The 22,276-nt window shown below is 38.4% G+C and overlaps 1 pseudogene; it reads left to right on the plus strand.

Annotated features, from left to right (window-relative positions):
• Nucleotides 1-8,577: 8,577 nt before the first annotated feature.
• On the plus strand, nt 8,578-18,046 carry LOC118631144 (annotated as a pseudogene).
• The last annotated feature ends 4,230 nt before the right edge of the window (nt 18,047-22,276 follow it).

Here is a 22,276-nt window from a genome sequence, read left to right on the forward strand (position 1 = left end):
GTAGATGACAGGGTGCAGTGATGGGGCAATACAGCGTGTGAATAAGTGAGAATTATACAGTCTGATGTTGAAGATTTTGGTGTCAACAAATGAAACTGGGGACAGAGAAGAAGCAGGATTAAGGAAAATCATCAGTTCAGTTGTGAACTTGAATTTTAGATGAGTGCTTGAGATTCAAATGGAAATATCAAGAATTTGAGAATATGGATCGCAGTGAAGTAATCTGGGTCAAAGGTAAAACTTTGTGAGTTCCCAGAGAACTGATGGTGAGTTAAGACTTGAGGCTGGCCCTGACCAGTTTGGCTCAGTGGTTAGAGCATCAGCCCAGGAACCAAAGAGTCGCAGGTTTGATTCTGGTCAAGGGCACGTACCTCAGTTGTGGTTCGGTCCCCAGCCCTGGTCAGGGTCGTGCAGGAGGCAACCAGTGGATGTGTCTCTCTCATGTTGTTGTTTCTCTCTCTCTTTCCCTCCCTCCCTTCCAGTCTATCTGGAAAAATGTCCTCGGGTGAGGAAAAAAAAAGACTCGAGGCCAGAGGTGACCTGAAGGACTGCATGGAGAGAGGAGTTCCAAGGCCCTGGTTCGGAGCAACTCCAATACACAGAGCTCAGAAATAGAAAAGGATCCAGTGCAGAGAACAAAAACAAGAGACTGGAAGATTCAGAGGACAACTGAAGAAATGTGGTGTCCCCAAGGAAGAAATTAAAGCCGTTCCTACAGGAGGATGACGTGACTGGGAGTAGGAGGGCTGAGACATAACCACTGCATTGACAAACGGAGGGCATTTGTGATTGTGGGAAGGGTTCTGGTGGAGTGGCAGAGTGAAAGATTGATGTGAGAGTAAAGAAATTGGAAGAAGAAAATATGAATTAATTCAGGAAAGAGAATTGGCCAGATTGTGCATTACCTGGAGGGAAAGGGTTGATCAGAGGGGCTGGTCTGAAGAAAGGTATGAAAGTTGTATGTACAAGTTCCTCTTTTTCAAGAAAGCAAAAGCTTTTTAAACAAAACGTAAATGTGCACATTGGTCTCATTGGTCAGATTTTGTTTCATGGGCTCGCCTACCAGCAAGGGAGGCTGGGAAAATGATGGCTTATCCAGGAACACTGTCTTTCTGAATTCAGTCAAGATTTTATTAACAAGGAAGAAAAGAAGAATATATATTGGGAAGCAACTGACAGTGTTTGTTATAAAGCCCTATGAAGGGCCAGATATGCTGCTTGATCTTGAGCAGGTTTATACTAAACAGGGGAGACTTTTCATTCACCTCCTCGTTGCATTTGGCTCGCTCTATCCACTTTTTTATGATGGTGATTGCATTATGGCTTTCAAGATCGAGCTTGAGGGGGAACTCAGTTTGGCTTTGCGGATATTAGAGCCATGTAACTGATGGCAGCTGTGGACATCGGTGGTTTCTGACTACCACTGCTCTTAAGGAAGCTAGGTCTCTTCTAATTGCTTTGCCTCATCATTGGCCCATGACAGTTGCTAGAGCTCGGGTTGCCAAGGATTTCCCCAAGGCTTTGGTAGGTCATTTAAAATTCATTGTAATTTCACTTAAACATATGCTACATTATAAAGCTCTACCAGGTATCTCAAGGACAGGAAGATGCTCTAAAGCACTAGCTGACAGGATGTGGGACAGATGGCAACTCTGTCAGCCCTGCTCCCAAACTACCAATAAAGTTGCATCCAGGACAGGTGATTCTATCCCTAAAGTTACAAAAACCATCTGCAGAGGTGGTGTTTCACAGGGGCAAAATGGGGGAGAAAGATTTTCATAGGGTGAAATAGCTTTACTGAATATTTGCCTATGTACAAGTCTCAAATCGGTTTACCTACTCTGAGCAAGCAGTAAATGAGTACTGTTAAACAGAAAATTTCCAAAGACAGAGGCCTTAGTATTCATGTTTCCCAGTTTATGGACATCACTTCCCAAAATGTGCAGCATCTTCAGTGAACAAGAGGGGCTGCTTGTGTTCAAGTCCTCTTAAAAAGACAGAAAAATGTCCCTGAAAGTGCTCACTGCTTTGGTGACTGTTTCTGCACTGTCTCAGAAGAATATTTCTGCATACAAGTTCTCCTGGAGGAGTAAAGGAAGTCTCCAGCCTTCTCCAGAGCTTGCCCTGGGCTTTCCTTTTCATTACCTCAATCAAAATGTATAGACTGCCCACATTATATTACAGCCGTAACAAACTGGGAACATAAAAGTGCGAAAGGCAGCAGCTCTGCCCTAAGGAGTTTACATGTTGATGGCAGTGACAAGGAGAAGGTGCTGAGGGGAAAGCACTACAGAGCGGTCTGCAGGCAACAACGTAAGTCAACACTGTACATAGCTGCCTGCAGACTGCTCCATAGTGCTTTCCCTGAAATGTGAAGACAGTTATACACATTTTCTACTACTTCCTCATGTAGCTAAGTGGCCCATTTCCTTATCTACTAGGAGTTTTTTTCCTGGGATTGCAAAAGTTATACTATGTAGGATAGAGCAACGACTTAAGATAAACTCTCTAATGCCTACAAACTTTGACCTAGGCTCATACTGCCTGTATCGAGGGTCCCAGCACTTTGATACTTGGGGCTGGATAATTTGGGGGGATTTTCTGTTCATTGTAGGGTGTTTGGCAGCATACCTGAGTGTTACCAACTAGATGTCAGGAGCACCACACCCTCAATCGGTGACAAAAATGTCTCCAGACATTGCCAAATGTCCCCTGGTCCTATTTATTGCCGAGAATGATCAGACTTGTGCTTTGGTCTATAGGGTAAACTATAAAATTACCCTGGGCAAGTCACTAAAACCCTTGCTTATGTTCTTATCTTTAAAAATGAACATAGTATCCTTATTGCCTATATCTCAGTGTAGAAGCGAGAATGGTGGGTGGAAGTTGAGGAGGATACAGGAGGATAAATGATGATGAAAAAAAAGAATAAAATAAAGCAAAAAATTAAATATCATAGTAGAGATGGATATAGCCATAAAAAGTATTGCTTGTTGTCTTTCTTTCTTTTTTTCTCACACTCGATACTATTTAAAACCTAGGTTAAGCCAAGGGGTTAATGTTCCCTGAATGCATGTGTAATTGGAGTGTTTTTTCCCTTGCATTTCTAGCCCCCCGTAATGCTAAGAGATGGCAACAGTGCTGCACCCGGAGCCCTGCACCCATTTCACAGGAGGGAAGGCGGCGGCACGAGTCCTGAGGTTGTCAGGCAGCAGGTGGGAAGCCACACCAAGTGCAGCTGAGAATTCCAAGTTCTCAGGCCATCAGGCAGGATAGTGAGATCCCCCACAGATGCCCCTTAACCTCCTATTCTTAGCATGCTGAGCAGTCACTGAATTAAGTTAACAAATCAATTTCAAGCTACAAATGCTCTTGGTACATAGAACAAATGGCTGCCAGCTGACTGGCTCTAGCACCGAAACATGACAGGCGTGGAAATTATACCATTGGTGAGACAGGAGCGTTCATCCAATTGAAACACTGGTTAGATTCATCCTCAGTTGTGGAAAATGTCTCTGCTAGGTATTAGCATAGCTGTACTGGCCTTCGGGCCCTACTCCAAAAAGCAAACAAACAAACAAGCAAAACTTTTTACAAAATCCTTTACGTTTCCAAAGTCCTCTTTTGAAAAAATTAATTAAATCATTCCAAATGTGAACTAATAATTGTCGCCATTCACTGTCCCCTGAGTTTGTCATCATCATCCTGGTTGCTTGAGTAAAAAACCCAGTCACCCTCCTCCAACCCCTTGCTTTTCCTCATTCCTCTCCTCAATCAGTCCAAGAGCCTCTAAAAACGTCTCATTTGAATATTTAAATCTCCACCAAGTTCTCCCACTTCCCCACATCCCACTGCCATCCCTCTCCCCATTACTCATTATTGTCACCTGGATTATTTACAACACTATCCTAATTGGTCTGTCAGCTTTACACCAAGCACCAGTCTGTTCTCTAAATAGCAGACATGATTCACTTTCTGCAATACAAGCCTGACAATATCTCTGCATGCTCAAGACCCTTCTGGAGTGAGACCGCTGAAAGAGCTCGGATTTTCTCTCTCCCTGCACCTAATGCAATGCCAATTGCAAGGTGCAGGCTGAAACCACAGCTGCGGAATGCAAGTCCTCTTGGAGCATTCTCCGTATACACTTGCATTCCAGTAGAGGGCAGCTTCTCACGCAGAAACGTCTCCCTTAGGAGCATAGACTGTTTGGGTTTGATTGCTGTCCCTGTTTACGTGGCCCATTATTCAAATGAAACATAAGACAAGAAGGAAATAATGACAAAGAACCTTAAACCTTATACACAAAGAAGTTGTAAATAACCGAGGCTGGCCCTGTGCCTTCGAAATTATAAGAAAGATAGATTCAAATAGAGTTCTGGTTCTGTGGTTTTGAAAATATGTTCATTGTAATAGAAAGAACAGAGAGTTCGAATCAAGAAAACTGGGTCCTGAAGCCCAGAACCCTGTTCAAATAGTTTGTCATTTGCTCTTAGTTTCTTCAATAAAATGAGAATGAGAAACTGTTTACGTTACTAGCAAAACACTGAAATTCAGAAAAAAATAAACATTCAAATGTGAGGCATTACAAATGCACACCCACAAACAAACTTTTCATATAATGCTGGTTATTCACAATTTCCTAAAGTTTATCCACAGACCCTGATAGCTTTGCTAGTAACAATTTGACCCTGTATCCAACATTGAAAACTTTTTAAAAATAACTTACACCATAATTTCCCCTTCAGCAAATCATTTAATCCTCTGAAAAATCCTAGAGTGCTATATATTTTTATTCTCTCTAATTGCATAAGAAATAAACACAAAAAAGGATCTAAACTTAATTGCTACATTCACTGAATCTCCTATTCTTTGAAAAGGAATTATGGTAAGACACAAGCTATACTGAGAAAACATTTGTATCCCCACAAACACATCTGAAAAGTATTAAGATTGAAAAATGGTTTACCATGAATGGAAAAAAAAATTGATTTTCCTGTTTCCTACTGACAAATTTCCTCAAATTTGCATTGCATCGCATCAAGTCTTTGCAGAGGCCAGTGGGCATATGGAGACAGCAGAGAAGCTTCAGTCCAGAGTTACATACAGCATGTGCAGCACTTACCATGGAGCTGTACAATACACACCAGCACAAATGTTTCATGCAAGGAGTAGAAAAATCTTTCACATCACTTCTCTAAAGATCAATGTAGTTTTACACTTCAACTGGTTGATCTACATTAGATTTCCTATATCCTCTGCAGCAGGATGTGTACTGAGAGACTTTCAGAATAACCATTACCTTTCCTTGACACCGTGGTAAGACTTCTAAGATTGTAATTCACTTTAGCACTCATGGACCTAATTGACCAGCATCAGAAATTCCACTACAGGACTTACTGAGAGGGCAGGGCAATGCCTGCCCAATGGCATTATGTTAAACTTCTCTCAATACGTTGAGCATATATTCCAGCTTCTTCCTGGATACCTGTATTAGCTCCACATTCGTATACCCTGTGCCTGCTCATGCTCATTCACTGGGGTTTAGTATTTAGGAGTTGAAAGTCAGGTAGCTGAGATTGAGAGTCATTCTAAATTTAGGAAGGAAAAATGTTTCTTTGATGATTTATACTTTTGTTCTTTCTTTTTTATTTCTTTTATAAGAAATGGGAATAACATTAATCTACTTCCCAAAGTTATTTAAAGTAACAGCTAGAACAAAGAGTTTAAAGTGTTTCATAAATTGGAAAATATCATATATATCCAAGATAGTGCTTTTATCATTGCTTTGCTACACAGAAAGGAGAGCTAGGATAGAACTAAAAAGAAAAGTTCACTGGATGAGCAGACTGGAGGGTCCAAGGGAATGAATAAGTTATTTGCTTATGATTAGATACAGATACCTCTGTGTGATACAGTTACTCTGTCAAGAGATTCCAGGGAGGTTGTAACCCAAAATTGACAAAGCTTGATGCCGCATCCTATCTGTGTCTTCCACTTCTGTACTCTGTCTACCCTGAAATCCTCTCATTTTGTGGATATTTGAAACACTTAATTTGTAGTTGTTGGGCTCTTGGTGGTAAATGGTTCCAGAAAGCCCAGAAACAGTGAAGAATAAGGGAGGGCTGCCTTCCTAAAGTTGTCTTCCCTGAGTGGAAATGTCCTAAGGCCATAGTCAAGGAATGTCAGAAATGTGCTATGCAGCTTAGCACTCTTCCATCCTGAGCACCTTTAATGACACTTTCATGAAACCTCACCAAAGATCATGCCTCCTTCTCATCATGGTGACCCAGGTAGCCACCACTAAGCATTTGGAAGTCAGAACACAGACCAAAACCCATCTGCCATCCTGTCCTAGGTTGCAGGTGAGCACTACAACCCGAGCCTGCAGTGTCTTCACAGGTACTTACAACTTTTTTTTCAAACATGCTATCATGTCTCTCTCTTGAATTTTACATTCTACAAAATATTTAAGTTCAACCTCTGATCACTAAATTTGGGATGAAAACTTCTTTTAGTGATTACTCGCGATATACCACTGGCTAGGGAAAAATTCAGCTTTGTTATAAAAGGCATACAAAGATAAAATGGGTCCACTTTAATAACTGACATCAAAATGGGATTATGTGAAAAGACCATTAATTACAAAGCCAAAGTATTGTATTGAGAAATGATTTTTTCCAGATTTCTTCATCTTCTACCTTAGCATTCCAAGGACCAAACCTGGAATGTTATATGTTGTCCTTTTTTATTGTTGCCACTATTACACATGCCTCCCATCACCCCCCCCCTGCTTTGCCCATTCCCATCCTGCCCCTGCCCCCCAACAACCATGACAACTATCCTCAACCTATGGTAATAAGAAAATATGATCTAGAATAAGTATAAATACAGTCTTCCCTTTCTCTCCCCCTAGATATAGATGAGATAAGAAAGAGAATAGGTAAGAATAGACCACAGAATGAAGATAATGTTTGTGTATACACAACTAAGAAGAGTTTTTCCCTTCCAAGTGTCCCTTTCACTTTGAACCCTGAGTCACAATATTTGAAACTTTTCCATTATTGTTATATTTGTTATGGTAATCTGCGATCAGTGATCTTTGATGTTACTATTGTAATTGTTTAGGGGCACGACAAACCACACCCATATGAGAAGGTGAACTTAATTGATAAATCTGTGTGTTCTGACTGCTCCACTGACTGGCTGTTCTCCATCTCTCTCCGTTCCATGGGTGTTCCTATACCCCGAGGTGTAATAATATTTAAATTAGGTCATTTAATAACCTTACAACGACCTCTAAGTGTACGAGTAAAAGGGAGAACCACACATCTCTCACTTTAATTCAGTGGTTCTCAACCTTCCTAATGTCGCGACCCTTTAATACGGTTCCTCATGTTGTATGTGGCGTATCTATATGTGGGCGGTCCCGTCTGGAGATGGATAGAGGAGCGGGGTCTCGGTTCCTAAGACCATTGGAAATATGTGTTTTCTGATGGTCTTAGTCGACCTCTGTGAAAGGGTGGTTCGACCCACAAAGGGTTGGGAACCACTGCTTTGAATCAAAAGCTAGAAGTGATTAAGCTTAGTGAGGAAGGCATGTAGAAAACCGAGATAGTCTGAAAGCTAGGCCTCTTGCACCAAGCAATTAAACTAAGTTATGAATGCAAAGGAAACGTTCTTGAAGGAAATTAAAAGTGCCACTCCAGGGAACACACAAATGAGAAGAGAGCAAAACAGCCTTATTGCTGATTTGGAGAAAGTTTTAGTGGTCAGAATAGAAGATCAAACCAGCCACAGCATTCCCTGAAACCAAAGACTAATCCAGAACAAAGCCCTAACTCTCTTAAATTCTATGAAGGTTGAGAGAGGGGAGGGAGCTGCAGAAGAAACGTTTGAAGCCATCAGAAAGAGATGGGTTCATGAGGTTTAAGGAAAGACGCTGTCTTTAACATAAAAGTGCATGTGAAGTAGTAAGTGCTGAGGTAGAAGCTGCAGCAAGTTATCCGGAAAATCTAGCTAAAATGATCAGTGAAGATGGCCATGCCAAACAACAGATTTTCAGTGCAGATGAAGCAAACTCATATTGGAAGACAATGCCATCTAAGACTTCCAGAGCTAGAGAGAAAAAGTCAATACCTGGCTACAAAGCTTCAAAGGACAGGCTGACTTTTTTTAGGGGCTAACACAGCTGGTGACTTTATGTTGAAGCCAATGCTCACTTACCATCTGAAAATCCTAGGGCCCTTAAGAATCATGCTAAATCTACTCTGTCTGTGCTCTATAAATGGAACAACAAAGACTAGATGACAGTGCATCTGTTCGCAACATCATTTCTACATATTTTAAGCCCACTGTTGAGACCTACTACTCAGAACACAAGAGTCTTTTCAAAATATTACTGTTAATTGACAATGCACCTGGTCAAGCAGGAGCTCTGGTGGAGCCATACAAGATATTAATGTTGTTTTCATGCCTGCTAGCACACATCCATTCTGCAGCCCACACATCAAGGAGCAATTTCAACTTTCAAGTTTTATTTTTTTAAGAAATACATCTCATAAGGCTAAAGCTGCCATGGGTAGTGATTCCTCTGAGGAATCTGGGCAAAGTATATTAAAACCTTCTGGAATCACCATTCAGGATGCTATTTGTGACTCACGGAAAGAGGTCAAAATATCAACATTAACAGAACTTTGGAAAAAGATGATTCCAACCCTCATGGGTAGCGTTGAGGGGTTCAAGACTTCAGTGGAGAAAGTAAACTGCAGCTGTGGTGGAAATAGCAAGAAAGTTTAGAGTGGAGCCTGAAGATGTGACTGAATTGCTACAATTTCATCATAAAACTTTGATGGATGAATGTTGCTTCTCATGAATAAGCAAAGAGAGTGGTTTCTTGAGATGGAATCTGCTCCTGGTGAAGATGCTGTGAAAATTGTTGAAATGACAAGAAAGGATTTAGAATATTGCATAACATTAGCTGATGGAACAGTTTAGGGTTTGAGAAGAATGACTTAATTTTTGAAAGAAGTTCTACTGTAGGAAAAATGCAATCAAACAGCATTACATACTACACATATGTTGTTCATAAAGGAAGAGTCAATCCGTGCATCAAACTTCATTACTTTCTTATTTTAAGAATTGCCACAACCACTCAAACCTTCAACAACCAGCACCCTATCAGCAGCCATCAACATGGAAGCAAGACCCTCCACAAGCAAAAAGATTACAACTCTCTGAAGGCTCTGATGATGGTTAGCATTTTTCTAGCAATAAAATAATTTTTAATTAAAGTATATACATTGTTTGTTTTTAAGAAAATGTTATTGCACACTTAAAAGACTACTGTATAGTGTAAACATAACTTTTATATGCATTGGGAAACCAAAAATAATTTGTGTGACTGGCTTTATTATATTCATTTATTGTGGTGGTCTACTACCCAACCTGCAATATCTCTAAGGTATGCTTGTGCTAACCTATGCTACAGACACATACGGGTAAAGTAGAAAGCATCACTTAATCAGGATTTCTTTCTTCCTTTTTTTCCCTGTTCTGTCCTCCTTCCCTCCTGTCCTTCCTCAATCTCTCCTTCCCCCTTTTTTCCCATCCTCCCTCCCTCCTTCCTTCCTTCCTTCCTTCCTTCCTTCCTTCCTTCCTTCCTTCCTTCCTTCCTTCCTTCCTTCCTTCCTTCCTTCCTTCCTTCCGCTGTTCTTCATTCCCAAATGGACTTAGAACAGAAGAAAAATGACTAGAAGTCTATCTGTTGAGTTTTCCAGCAGAGTGTGTGAAATGATTATGTAGAAGGGCTGCTAATAAGACTTCTCAAGTCATCATCAAATATAATTAATTACCAGCCAGACCTCAGAAGTGTTTATAATAGAGGCTGAGACTAGGGTTGTTAGAGTCATCCCCTTGAATCAAGAGAAAAAAAATGACCAGACTGTGCCTTACACTAGTCACATACTTACACTACAAAATCTGTAAGGCTAAGCAGCAACTATGCAAGAGTTGGTGCCCTCTGACTAGAGAAGCAGATACCTGCATGAGCACCTGGATTCTTGCTCAGTGCCTGACAGACAGATGAGCTGCACCCTGACCCCTTCCCTCTATAAGCTCTGACTCCATCTTAGGAAAAGGAGAAGAGGGAGAGAAAGTCCCTGAGTCACTGGAAAATGGCACCAAAGAAAGAATATAATTCAACTGAGAGTAGATAATTTATAGATATATAAAATATATTTTATTTATAAAACAAGTATATTTTCATATACAATGTAAATATATTTGATAACATAAATATGTACATGCTTTAGGCTGTATATATCATATATTTTATGATTCACAACTTGTACTTCAACAGTGATTAATATACACTATCTACAGCATGATAAAGTATAATATAAAGTAAGTATATGACATGACACATTAAGTGCCTTATGTGAAATACTTCACTGAATTTCCTATGAATTCTTGCAGGCTACATATTATTATGATTTTCTTTTAGAGATTAAAAAAAATGAAATCTGAAGAAGTGGTTGGACAGAGTGGTATGTATCAGGCAAAGTCGTTGATACATAATCTTATATACTCACAGAGTGGAATAATCATCATTTCACAAAGAAATCAACTATGAAGGTGAGTGAGTACATATAAAAACTGTGAATTCTGAAAACAAAACAAAAAACAAAATAAAACGGGGCTTGTTTTGAATTCTGGTTCAGGTTCTTAGTAGCTGAATGCTTTCTTGTCAATTAGCAGGTATTCGGTCCTGTTCAAAATGTCCGTGCAGACATTTGGTCCATGCCAAAAGGTCGTTAATGTTTGGTGATATAAAAAGTGTCCATGAGCACATTTGGTCTATGCCAAATTTTCCTTGATATTTGGTCCTGTCAACAACATCCAGGCTTAGGAAATGTGTCTGGGTTCAAATAGTCCATAACATTTTATTTATACTTTTGGTTTAGAGGATTAAAACACTATCATGTTCCATTGCTCCAGTAATTGTACTGTGGCTATATTGCCATTAGTAACCCTTAGCATCTTGGTAGCCTAGCTGGTAATGGCACATGGCGTGAGGAAAATGGATCGGCACAGGCCAAATGTCTCCATGGACGTTTTGGACAGGACAACATATCAAAGACCTTTTGGATGGGACCAAATGTCCTGCAAGGATTTTTGTCAATTCAAATTACCTTTCTGATATTTAACAAAATGAAGTGACCGTGGTCATACTGAAAATTAAAATAAATCGCTATGCCCATTATTATAAATGTGTATATCTCATGATAACTTATTTTAGATCAGGAGTTCTTGATCTGTATATTTCCCTGTGGTGCCTAGTACAGCGGTCTGTATCCGATAGGTCTTATGTACATATTCTATGAATAAATGTATCTATACTCCTACAATGTGGAAAACAGAAAGCAAATCAAATATCTACCACTTGAAATCTCTTCAATTAGGAAAAAATACAGTTTTTCATAAATTCAATAAACATAGAAAACATTGAAGAAGTTAGATAATGTATACAAAAGTACATGGTAGGCAATCTTTTTTTTTCTCAATTAGCCAATAAATTTGAATAGGATATTTATAATAGAATAGAAAATATACTGTTCAAAACAGATTTGAACAATAAATTTATTTTAAAATATCAAATTGTTTGTTAAATATGCTTCATATGACCCTGGTACAAACTTTGAAGCAATGACTACATAGAGATGGGTCAAATGTTGTTATTGGCTAAGATTTAATAAATCTATTTCTTTTTCATACCTACCCTCTTTTCTGTGAATATTAATCATTTTTGCTTTAAAATAAAATATTTTGAAAGTCACTAAAAGAATGACAAGCTCTGTTTGCTTATACAGTACATTATGCCTTAGGCTTACATTGCTGTTTCACACACCTTTGGTACACTGTAACTGATTTGTAAAATGGAAATCATTACTTACATTTCCCTTTTAGAATAAAGTCATACGTAATAACTCTTAAAATGAATACAAACCCTGACTTTGGTGAAGGATTGGCACAAGTCTCTGGAAATTTTATAAGTTCAACTTCTTGGGAGGTTTCTGTTTCAAATCTGCATTTTCCTAAAATTATTGAACAGGATAAGATTCCGAATTTCTAGTGGGAGCATTGTTTTCTGCTGTTCCAGATTTCTAAAGCAATCATGATTTAATTCTCCCAGCTCTGGCAGCCTTCTAGTCAACCCAAATTAAAAGATATTAACTGTACCTATTAAAAACGTGATTTCAGAAAGATCTTTTTAAAGTACATTAGATGACATGGAAAAAATCAATGTACCTACCCAAAAAGAAAGAAAGAGAGAGAGAGAGAGAGAGAGAGAGAGAGAGAGAGAGAGAGAGAAAGAAAGAAAGAAAGAAAGAAAGAAAGAAAGAAAGAAAGAAAGAAAGAAAGAAAGAAAGACAGGCATTTATTTTGAATTTTAGAAGAGGAGGACAATTGATGGTTTGCCCCGACTTCCCTGTAGGGCTCACTCCCGTCTTTTCATTGGGAATATGTGCTTCATTTTCCTCATATGTGCAGCGCTTCCCTGCTTGGTGGGCTTTTGATGAAACCACCACTTATCTGGTGGAAATCATGGTGCAAAAAAGCAGCACAATTAACAACACTTACATCAAATTACCTCCTATGAAGATTGAAAGTGTTTAATATATTTGGGTAGAAAACACTTTTCCATTTTCAAAAATTGTAGAGCTAAACTGCTCCTGAGTTCAAATGTGAAAGCCTTTTAATCAAATTCTCCTCACCCATGATTAGAAGATCAAACAGTGGGCTTGCTTTTAAAATATATTAAAACGATTATAATGATAATGGCTGCTCTCTTTTCTTCCCAGTTTAAGATCACCTAATATACTCCCACACTAACCTTGAGAGACAGAAATGCAGAAATTCCTCTCTCCTCCCAAAGCTATCTTAAATTGGGGCAGGGGTTTCAGTAAGGTGTCCTTATTGAGTAGCCAGATAATGTGGCACCCAAAGGCTGAAGCCATGCACAGGGTTTTTCCTTCCACTTGCATGAAGATTACAATTTACAGAATCATTTTTTAATCTCAGCAAAGTCTCGTGCCCCTGTGATTGGGAACAGAAGACAAAAGAAATTCTCACACTGCTCTAAGGAGTTTTGTCTGGAAGGAGAAGCTTAGATTGCTTCTCAGACCCAGCATCATTCTTTGGAAATTTCCATGAATCTAGCAGTCTTCCTATACATCCATTCACCTAATACCTGGATAGTGGACCCATTGTAGAAATCCTTCTCAAGATGTGGCCCAGGGATCTCAGCCCCTGGTACCTGGGCCCAAGTTCCTTCTGAGTGTTTAGCTTTTAGTTCCCATTATATATATATATATATATATATATATATATATATATATATATCTCCTTTTGCTTTTCCTTCAACTTTAAGGCCCTCATGAACATCAGAACAAAATGTTTAAGGAAAGACATTGGGTCAACCCAACACCGATTGCCAATGGTTCCTTTCAAACACAGAAACATAACAATGGTAGTTCATTCCCTTGAGAAAATACAAATTCATTCCTATGAACAAGGTCTGGTTACCTTTCTAGGGGATGGGTTGAGAGGGCCTACCACCTTGGACGGGTCTATGGTGGTGAACAAGATGAGATTGAAATCATCAATAAGGTATCTAGCTACATCCAGTTAGTTGGTTATCCTGATTTCTAACCCGATCTAAAATTTATTGAGCAGGAGTGGCTTCACAGGCATTATTAAATTCAATATTAAAACACAACCATGGGTTTCATACTCTGTTGAAACAGGAAATGGAGGCTTAGGGTTTCCATGTCCAAGGTCACACAATAAATAACCCGGCTGGAATTCCAACTTCAGTTTGTCTGATTTGAGAGCCTCTGCTTCACCAAAGTACTCCACTGCTTCTCAGTTATCCAGGTGTCTGAAACATGACTACTTCATAATGACATAAGCTTATGTTCAAAGGTAAAGAATCCTCTACCTGTGAGGCAGGCCTATCATTGGTAAATTAAAAGAAACAAATTGCATGTTTGTATCTATTAATAGAATTTATTCATTTTCTTCTTCAAGTGTGTGTTTCTGAGCAGGACCAGTACATTATCTTGGAGAGCTTCCTTGACAACCTTGCGTCTTTGATAGTCAACCCCCTTTCACACGAAAGCTATTCTTAGGGAGTTCTGGAGTGCTCAGCTTCTGATTCATTTCAGAAGGACGGCTGGAGTCAACAACTTGAAGCTATGTGTTTTTTTCTTCCGGAATTACTTCTGTAATTATTGCTCTATACTGTGGGCTGTGAGATATGTCATTTTACTCAGAATTATAGAATTTGTACAAGGTCACCACAATCCTAATTTAAGGAGTAATTACTAACCTTGTTTTCTTCTTTTGTCTGTAGATCTTCAGAAAATGTGCTTAAATGAAGTAACATGATTGGTTTTAACAGAATCAGTCCTGTTTCTCAGTCAGATTTTATGCTCAGACTTTATACCCTATGAATTCTTTTAAATTTCACATTTGGGTAATGGTTGGAAGTAAAAGAAATAAAGAATATTTAATTGGTAAGACCTAGCTCACCATCCTAGTGCTCAGAAACAAGATGTTTGAACTACAAAAAACAAAACAAAACAAGTCCTTTCTCTATTAAGCCCACACATTCCAATTTGAGAAGAACGGAGTGATATGAAAAGTATTTGACTATCTTGTTGCCGCTGTAAATCTCTCACTGAGTAGAACTAATCATTATTGAATTGCACCCCTCAGATTAACTACTATACTTTGGGGTGCGAACAACCCTTCCTTGCCTCAATGCTTGTCCTCCACTTAATTAAATCAAACAAAGCTCAGAAAAACCAAACATCTATGCTCCAGTGCTATATACGCATTTCTGAAAAAACTTCAGTTCAGAAAAATCTGAAAATGTATGGGAAAAAAATAGGATTGAGGAACACCACTCAAAACTTCTGGAACTCTGAAACCAGAACACTGACTAAAACCATAATAATCTTAAGAAAAGTACTATTTTTTCTTTTTCTTTTTTTTAACAAAAGACTCTGGTATGTAATTAGATCAAAGAGCTAAGAAAGCTTCCTTGTGATATTCTTCACTCAGCACAGTAATAACAGAATGCTCTCTGGAGCTGTGAATGACCAAACAATGATGACTATATTCAAGGCAGCAGTTTAATCTTTATTATTAGGAAACCTAGGCTAAACGATTTCAGGTCAAAGATTATTCTATTGTCCAGAGACTAGATTGTTTTCCAGATCTTTATTGACAGGCCTTAACAGGACTTTTTGACAAGATAGAATATTCACATTGCTGGAAACATCATACAAATATAAAATAATTTACACTTGTCTAAATAGCTAAATGTAGATAAATGAGGAGGTGACCTGTAGATCTAAATAATAATATGTTGGTAGGAAGAACAGGTGGTGTTCAAATAAATGGCTAAAAACTATTCCTCCATGTAGGAACCAGTACCAGAGTATAGCATATGTAAAGTAATGTTCCTAAATGCCATATAACGAGTCTTCTAGTAAAATATTGTACACACAGTAGGAACTCAATAATGCTAAAAGAGCAACAAAATGCTCATGGGGGTCAATGATTGTACAGAAATGTTAGCAACTGATTGACCAAAAGATCAATGATAACAAATTTTAATGTAAACCAAAAAGAAAATTTCATACAGAAACATAAGAATCCTTTCCTAGTCAATATTATATTACCTTGAGCAAGGACATTAATGTAATGCTCTTTAATCTACCAATAACATCAAATAGGAAATAATGTGCAGCACTTTAGAAGACAAAGTCATCTCTCTATTCAATGCCAAGACTTTTATCCTCACATGCAAATACAACATGACTTATATTGTTAAAAATGTTTACCATATACCCATTCAACTATTTATCAAATTGCATGTATTCTGTTGCATCTAAAATCCATTCCTAGAATACCGACAGATCTTAAAAAAAAAAAAATGCTATAGAAGGATGAAGCCAAAGAAAACCAGTTTTATAACCTTTTTATCCTTCAGTACAACATTGCCTACCTTTTATCCTTAAAATAATTATGTTTCCATTATTTCACTAAATGCAAGGCTACAAGATGGATTGCTCTCCCCATCCCTCCCCTCCCCTCCCCTCTCCTCTTCTTTTCTCTTCCATACATGCGCGCGCACGCGCACACACACACACACACACACACACACACACACACACACACACCTCAATCAGTAGAGTAAGTCATTAGAGAAGCTAAGTTAGTTAGGACAGGAGGGGACTCTCCCCCTGCCTTAAAATCACAACACTTAACTATACTCTGATTTCCCATGAGGCGGTCCTGCAGTCACATTTTGTTTTTAAATGACATTTGTAAATAGAACAAAAACCACAGGCTGAGTATCCAGTACTTGATAAATACTCTTCAACTAGATGTTTGTTTTGTTTTCTTTTTTTTGTTTTTGTTTTTTACTTGACCTCTCTCTATTCACTTGCTTTTTTCTTATTTTTCTACTCTATCTTCAAATACAATGTAACAGATCCTTTGAAATTATAACCAACTGAGCCCTGGCCAATTGGGCTCAGTAGTTCGAGCACTGACACTCAGACCAAAGAGTCGCAGATTCAATTCTGGTCAAGGGCACATACCTCAGTTGCAGTTCAGACTCTGGCCCTGGTTGGGGTCATGCAGGAGCCAACCAATCGCTGAGTCTCTCTCTCTCAACCAATCGATGTTTTTCTCTTTCTTTCTCTCTCTCTCTCTCTCTCTCTCTCTCTCTCTCTCTCTCTCTCTCTCTTCCTCCCTCCTTCCACTCTATCGGAAGATAAATAGAAAATATCATCAGGTAAGGATTAAAAACATTAAATTATAACCATACATCAAAAGTAAATGGTATGTCTTTGATTGATATAAAAGTATTTACAGGAATTTCGTAAACAGAAGTCAAAGCCGAAGGACCAAGATGAATCAGAACTCCTCACTGTTCCTGATGGTTGGAAGGAACCAGCTTTTTCCAAAGAGGATAGTCCCAGAGGACTCTTGGAAGAGAGCAGTTTTGCAACTTTGTTCCCAAAATATAGAGGCTTATTTGAAAGAATGCTGGCGCTTGGTACAGAAAGCCTTACATGAACATCACATTAATGCAACCCTGGACCTGATTGAAGACAGCATGACTGTTTGTACAACATAAAAGAATTTTGATCCATTTATCATCATTAGGGCCAGAGACCTAATAAACTATTAGCAAGAAGTGTTTCATTTGAGCAGGCAGTATGAATTCTTCAGGACGATATTGCATGCGACATAATTAAAATCAGTTCTTTAGTAAGAAATAAAGAAAGATTTGTTAAAAGAAGACAACAGCTTATTGGTCCCAAAGGATCTACATTGAAGGCATTGGAACCTTAACAAACTTACATCATAGTTCAGGGAAACACAGTTTCAGCCATTGCACCTTTTAGTGGCCTAACAGAGGTTTGAAAAGTAGTCCTAGATACTATGAAGAATATTTATCCAATTTATAATATTAAAACCTTAATGATTAAACAAGAGTTGGCAAAAAATTCTGAATTAAAATCACAAAGTTGGGAAAGATTGTTGCCATAGTTCAAGCACAAAAAATGTGAATAAACGCAGGGAACCGAAGAAAAAAACTGTGAGGAAAGAGTGTACACCATTCCCACCACCACAGCCAGAAAGTCAGATGGATAAGGAATTGGCTAGTGGTGAATCCTTTCTGAAGACAAGTCAAAAGAAGCCACAGAAAATGGAAGCAATAAAGGCTAAGCAAGCAGAAGCTCTCCCTAGGAGCCAAGAGGAAAGAAACAAAGCTTGTATTCCACCTAAAGAAAAGCCGGTTGTGAAACCTGAGGAGGCTTCTACTGAAACTAAAATCGTCGGGGCTGCCATCAGGGAAAAGGTAAAGAAGGCAAAGAGTAAGAAACTGGGAGCTTTGACAGCTGGAGAAGTTAAGCTTAAAATGGAAGCCAGTGAAACGATAAAGAAGAAAAAAAAGTAATATACACGCACAAAAATGCCCTGAACTAGAACTTATTAAACTTCTCCGTTTGTAAAGGACTTTGCGATACTAGCTCATTAGTTGCCTTATATGTAAGAAGTAAAACTCGAATTAAAAATAAATAAATAAATAAAAGTACTTCCGTAAAATCTTTTGGGTTTATTAAATGTACATTCTCCCAGTTTATACCAGTTTCCAAAAAATGATCATTTGAGAGGGCAAAGAAAACAAACAAAATAAATGAAGAAAATGTGTAAGTTAAGCTATAAGAGAAATCTGAAGTCATAAAACGAATCCTGTTCATTTTATTTTATATTAAAAGTAAAACTACTCAAATTATTGAATAAAAGTTGAAAGAAGAAAGACGTACCTATTACCCCATTCAAGCACAACCCCTGTTAAATTGTGCTGATTCTTTAGTGTTCCTTCCTACGTATCTTTCGGTTATCATGATGTTATATATATAATTGCACATTATCTTTCAGCTACCGTCGTCATGTGAATTTATAAACCAAATCCTACAAATAACCCCAAATAACACAGTTATTGCACTTAACTATTTTGTTTCGTTATGGGTTTTTTATAAGAAAACAAACAAACAAAACAAAATGAAAAGGCCAACTGCCATGCTCTATTTTTTGTCCTTGTCTAATAAAAGAAGACTTACCATGTCAACCACAGTAGTAAAGTGTTCCTACCACTAATTTCAAATGGTGCATTATATAAGGGTGTATGATAGTCGTGCTGATTTCGGTGTTGTAGCACTTTCTCATGGGGAAAATAAAAGAGATAACCACATAGCTTACCCGACTACAGTCTAAATATGGACTCGACCAGCTCGCCTTGCTTTTGAGCTACGACAGTGGCAGTGGCACTTTCACTCAAGTGGGAGCACAGTCACTCCAGAGCCCGAATGACCACAAGTCTCCCCACAGACTGGCATTGCCATGGGGGAAGACACCAATGTCATTCTTCACCACTGCACCTGGGCCCACCTTTATATATAGCAAATTTAAGAAATAATAAAAGCTGCAGAAACCTAATCATAATGCTACTTGAGAAGCACTTCTAACATCTTGTATTCTTTCTTGGCAGGACTTTCAAAAGTGACCAGACAGATACAGAGCAATAGAGACTCTGGGGAACAAGAGAAGACCCAACCAAAGAGAACATTTCCCCGCCTACTCTGACCTTCTTTCTATCTCAGTCTCACCACTATGAACTGCTTTCACGGATGTACTTAGGAAGAGACATACAATATAGATCTTTGGCTGGAACATTAATCCTTTCATCTATTCTTCAGCTTCCATTCCTTCGCAATCTCTTCAAAATTAACATCCTTCTCTATTCTTTCTCTGTGTCTCTGTGCTCTGTCTTTTCTCTTCAAGCAGACCCACTTCCTTTCACTATTTAAATCCTCTAGAGCTATTGATGTCTAAAAATGTTGTGCTTTATCCTTATAACAATATCAGTGAGTTATTATTGCCCTTGCTTTTCAGATGGGATCCTGCTGCCCAGACAAGTTAAGTGGCTACTGAAGAGTACAATCCAGGTTCAAGCTCATACCTGTTTAACTCCATGCTCATTTCCTTGTACAACATCAACAGAGGTTTTCTTCCATTTTTTTCTATTCGCCATTTCTTTCCTTCAGTGTTTTCATTTTGACACTGAACTTTTTACCTCTTCTTCATTTCCTCATCCTTGAACTCCCTGTAGTTTGCCATCTAAGCCATCATCATGCTAATACTCCTCTTGTGTGGGTGCTTGAGACTAATTCAGTGACTTTCTCATAAGCCTTCATTCTCCTCAGTCTTTTTCACAAATGCAAAGTTAACACACAATCCTTAAAACTTGCATTGCCTTTGTTTTTATTTTTGAATTTATTTTTATTGTTAAGAGTATTACAGAAGTCCCCTATTTTCCCCCCCTTGTCCCTCTCTACATGGTTCCTGCCCCACCCCAGGCCTTCACCACATTATTATCTGTGTCCATGGATTATGCATATATGCATATACCTTCTTTGGTTAATCTCTGCCCATCTGTCTCCCCTCTTCCCTCTGAGATGTCAGTCTATTTTATTTTTTAAATCCTCACCAGAGGATATGTTTTTATTGATTTGGAGACAGAGGAGGAAGAGAGAGAGAAATGTCTATGTGAGAGAGAAATATAAATTGGTTGCCTCCCATGCACACCCTGACCAGGGATCAAATCCACAACCTAGGTATGTGCCCTGACTAGGAATTGAACCCACAACCTTTTTGTGTACTGGACAATGCTCCAACTGACTGAGCCACCCAGCCAGGGCTGCATTGCCTTTATGAATGTGACAATGCTATCTCCTATTTTTACTTCTCCCCAGAACTACAATTAGTTCCCCAAATTCCCTTTCTAAGCTCTGGCTACAGTGTATTATCGGTTAAGTGATTATCCAAAGCAGAACCAAATTAGAATCTCAACTCTACCACATACTGTCTCTTTGATCTTGTTCAAGTTTCCTGATCATCTTTTAGCCTCAGTTGTATTTATCTATGAAGGTGGTTTAGAGAAATAAAGAATAAATTGCTCATGAAGCACATAACAGACAATGAACACTCAAGACATGTTGATTTACAAATTTAAAGTCAGCACTAGAAGCATTTCAAATGCATTAACTGTTGTTTACATTATGAGGTCATGTGCCATATCACTTCAAGGGGGTCCCTAAAAGGAAGCCTGCCATAGAACAGTTCCTCTTGGCACAGAGTTCCATGAACTTGCCAAATAGATATTGAACTTACAACAACAATAATCATTTTAAAAGACAGATCAAATAAACAGAATATAAAGGACCCACATATTTTATTTATTTAATCTTTATTGACTAGTCCCCCAAAATTAAGAATTTATTTAATATATTATTTAGTAATATATTAAACTTATTTAATATATTAATTAATAATAATAATTAATATATTGTGGCACCTTAAAACTGTACATTTGAAATAGGGAGCCACATATGAAATAGAAAATCCAACACAAAATTCCCATTAGGTGTTAAGATAATGAAGTCAATGGATACGAGCAAAAGACAGAATTCAGGTGTGAGGTTGGTCTTGAAAGTAACAATATTAGAAATGTTTTCTTTTTTTTTTTTTTTTTTTTTTATTTTTCCACATCTTTATTGTTGGATGTAAAATGTATTACAGATGTTCCACATTTTTCCCCCATTGACCCCCTCCTCCCCCCCCCCGCCCCCCTCCCACCTTTTCCCAAACTATTGTCCGTGTCCATTGGTTATGTATATAAGTTCTTTGGTTTATTTCTTCCCACCCCCCCAACCCCTTTCCCTTTGAGGTTTGTCAGTCTAGCAATGAATTTGTGCTTCTTAATCCCTTCACCTTTTTCACCCATTCCCCCAACCCCTTTCCCAACTGGCAACCAACAAAATGTTCTCTGTATCTATGAGAATGTTCCTGTTCTTCCTGTTCATTTTGTTTGTAGATTCCATTGTCGATAGATATGTATTCATTGCCATTTTGTTTGTTCATACATTTTATCTTTTTCTTTAAAAAGACCCTTCATCATTTCATATAATAACGGTTTGGTAGTGATGAACTCCTTTAACTTTTTCTTGTCTGGGAAAGTTTTTATATGTCCATCGATTCTAAATGACAGCTTTGCAGGATAGAGTAATTTTGGTTGTAGGTTCTTGGTTTTCATCACTCTGAATATTTCTTGCCACTCCCTTCTGGCCTGCAAAGTTTCTTCTGAGAAATCAGCTGACAGCCTAATGGGAACTCCCTTGTAGGTAACTAGCTGCCTTTCTCTTGCTGCTTTTAGGATTCTCTCTTTGTCTTGAACCTTTTGCATTTTGATGATGATGTGTCTTGGTGTGGGCCTCTTGGGGTTCATCTTGTTTGGGACTCTCTGTGCTTCCTGGACTTGTATGTCTGTTTCCTTCACCAAGTTAGGAAAGTTTTCTGCCATTATTGTTTCAAACAGGTTTTCGATTTCTTGTTCTCTCTCTTCTCCTTCCGGCACCCCCAAGATGCGAATGTTGGCACGCTTGAAGTTGTCCCAGAGGCTCCTTACACTATCCTCATTTTTTTGGATTCTTTTTTCTTTTTGCTGTTCTGGTTGGGCGTTTTTTGCTTCCTTATATTCCAAATCGATGGGTTGCTCCTTGGATTTACGTACTCTATTATTGAAGCTATGTAAATTATTCTTTATTTCAGTTAAAGCCTCCTTCGT

Source organism: Molossus molossus, unplaced genomic scaffold (genome assembly GCF_014108415.1).
Source record: "Molossus molossus isolate mMolMol1 unplaced genomic scaffold, mMolMol1.p scaffold_m16_p_15, whole genome shotgun sequence".
Lineage (NCBI taxonomy): Eukaryota > Metazoa > Chordata > Mammalia > Chiroptera > Molossidae > Molossus > Molossus molossus.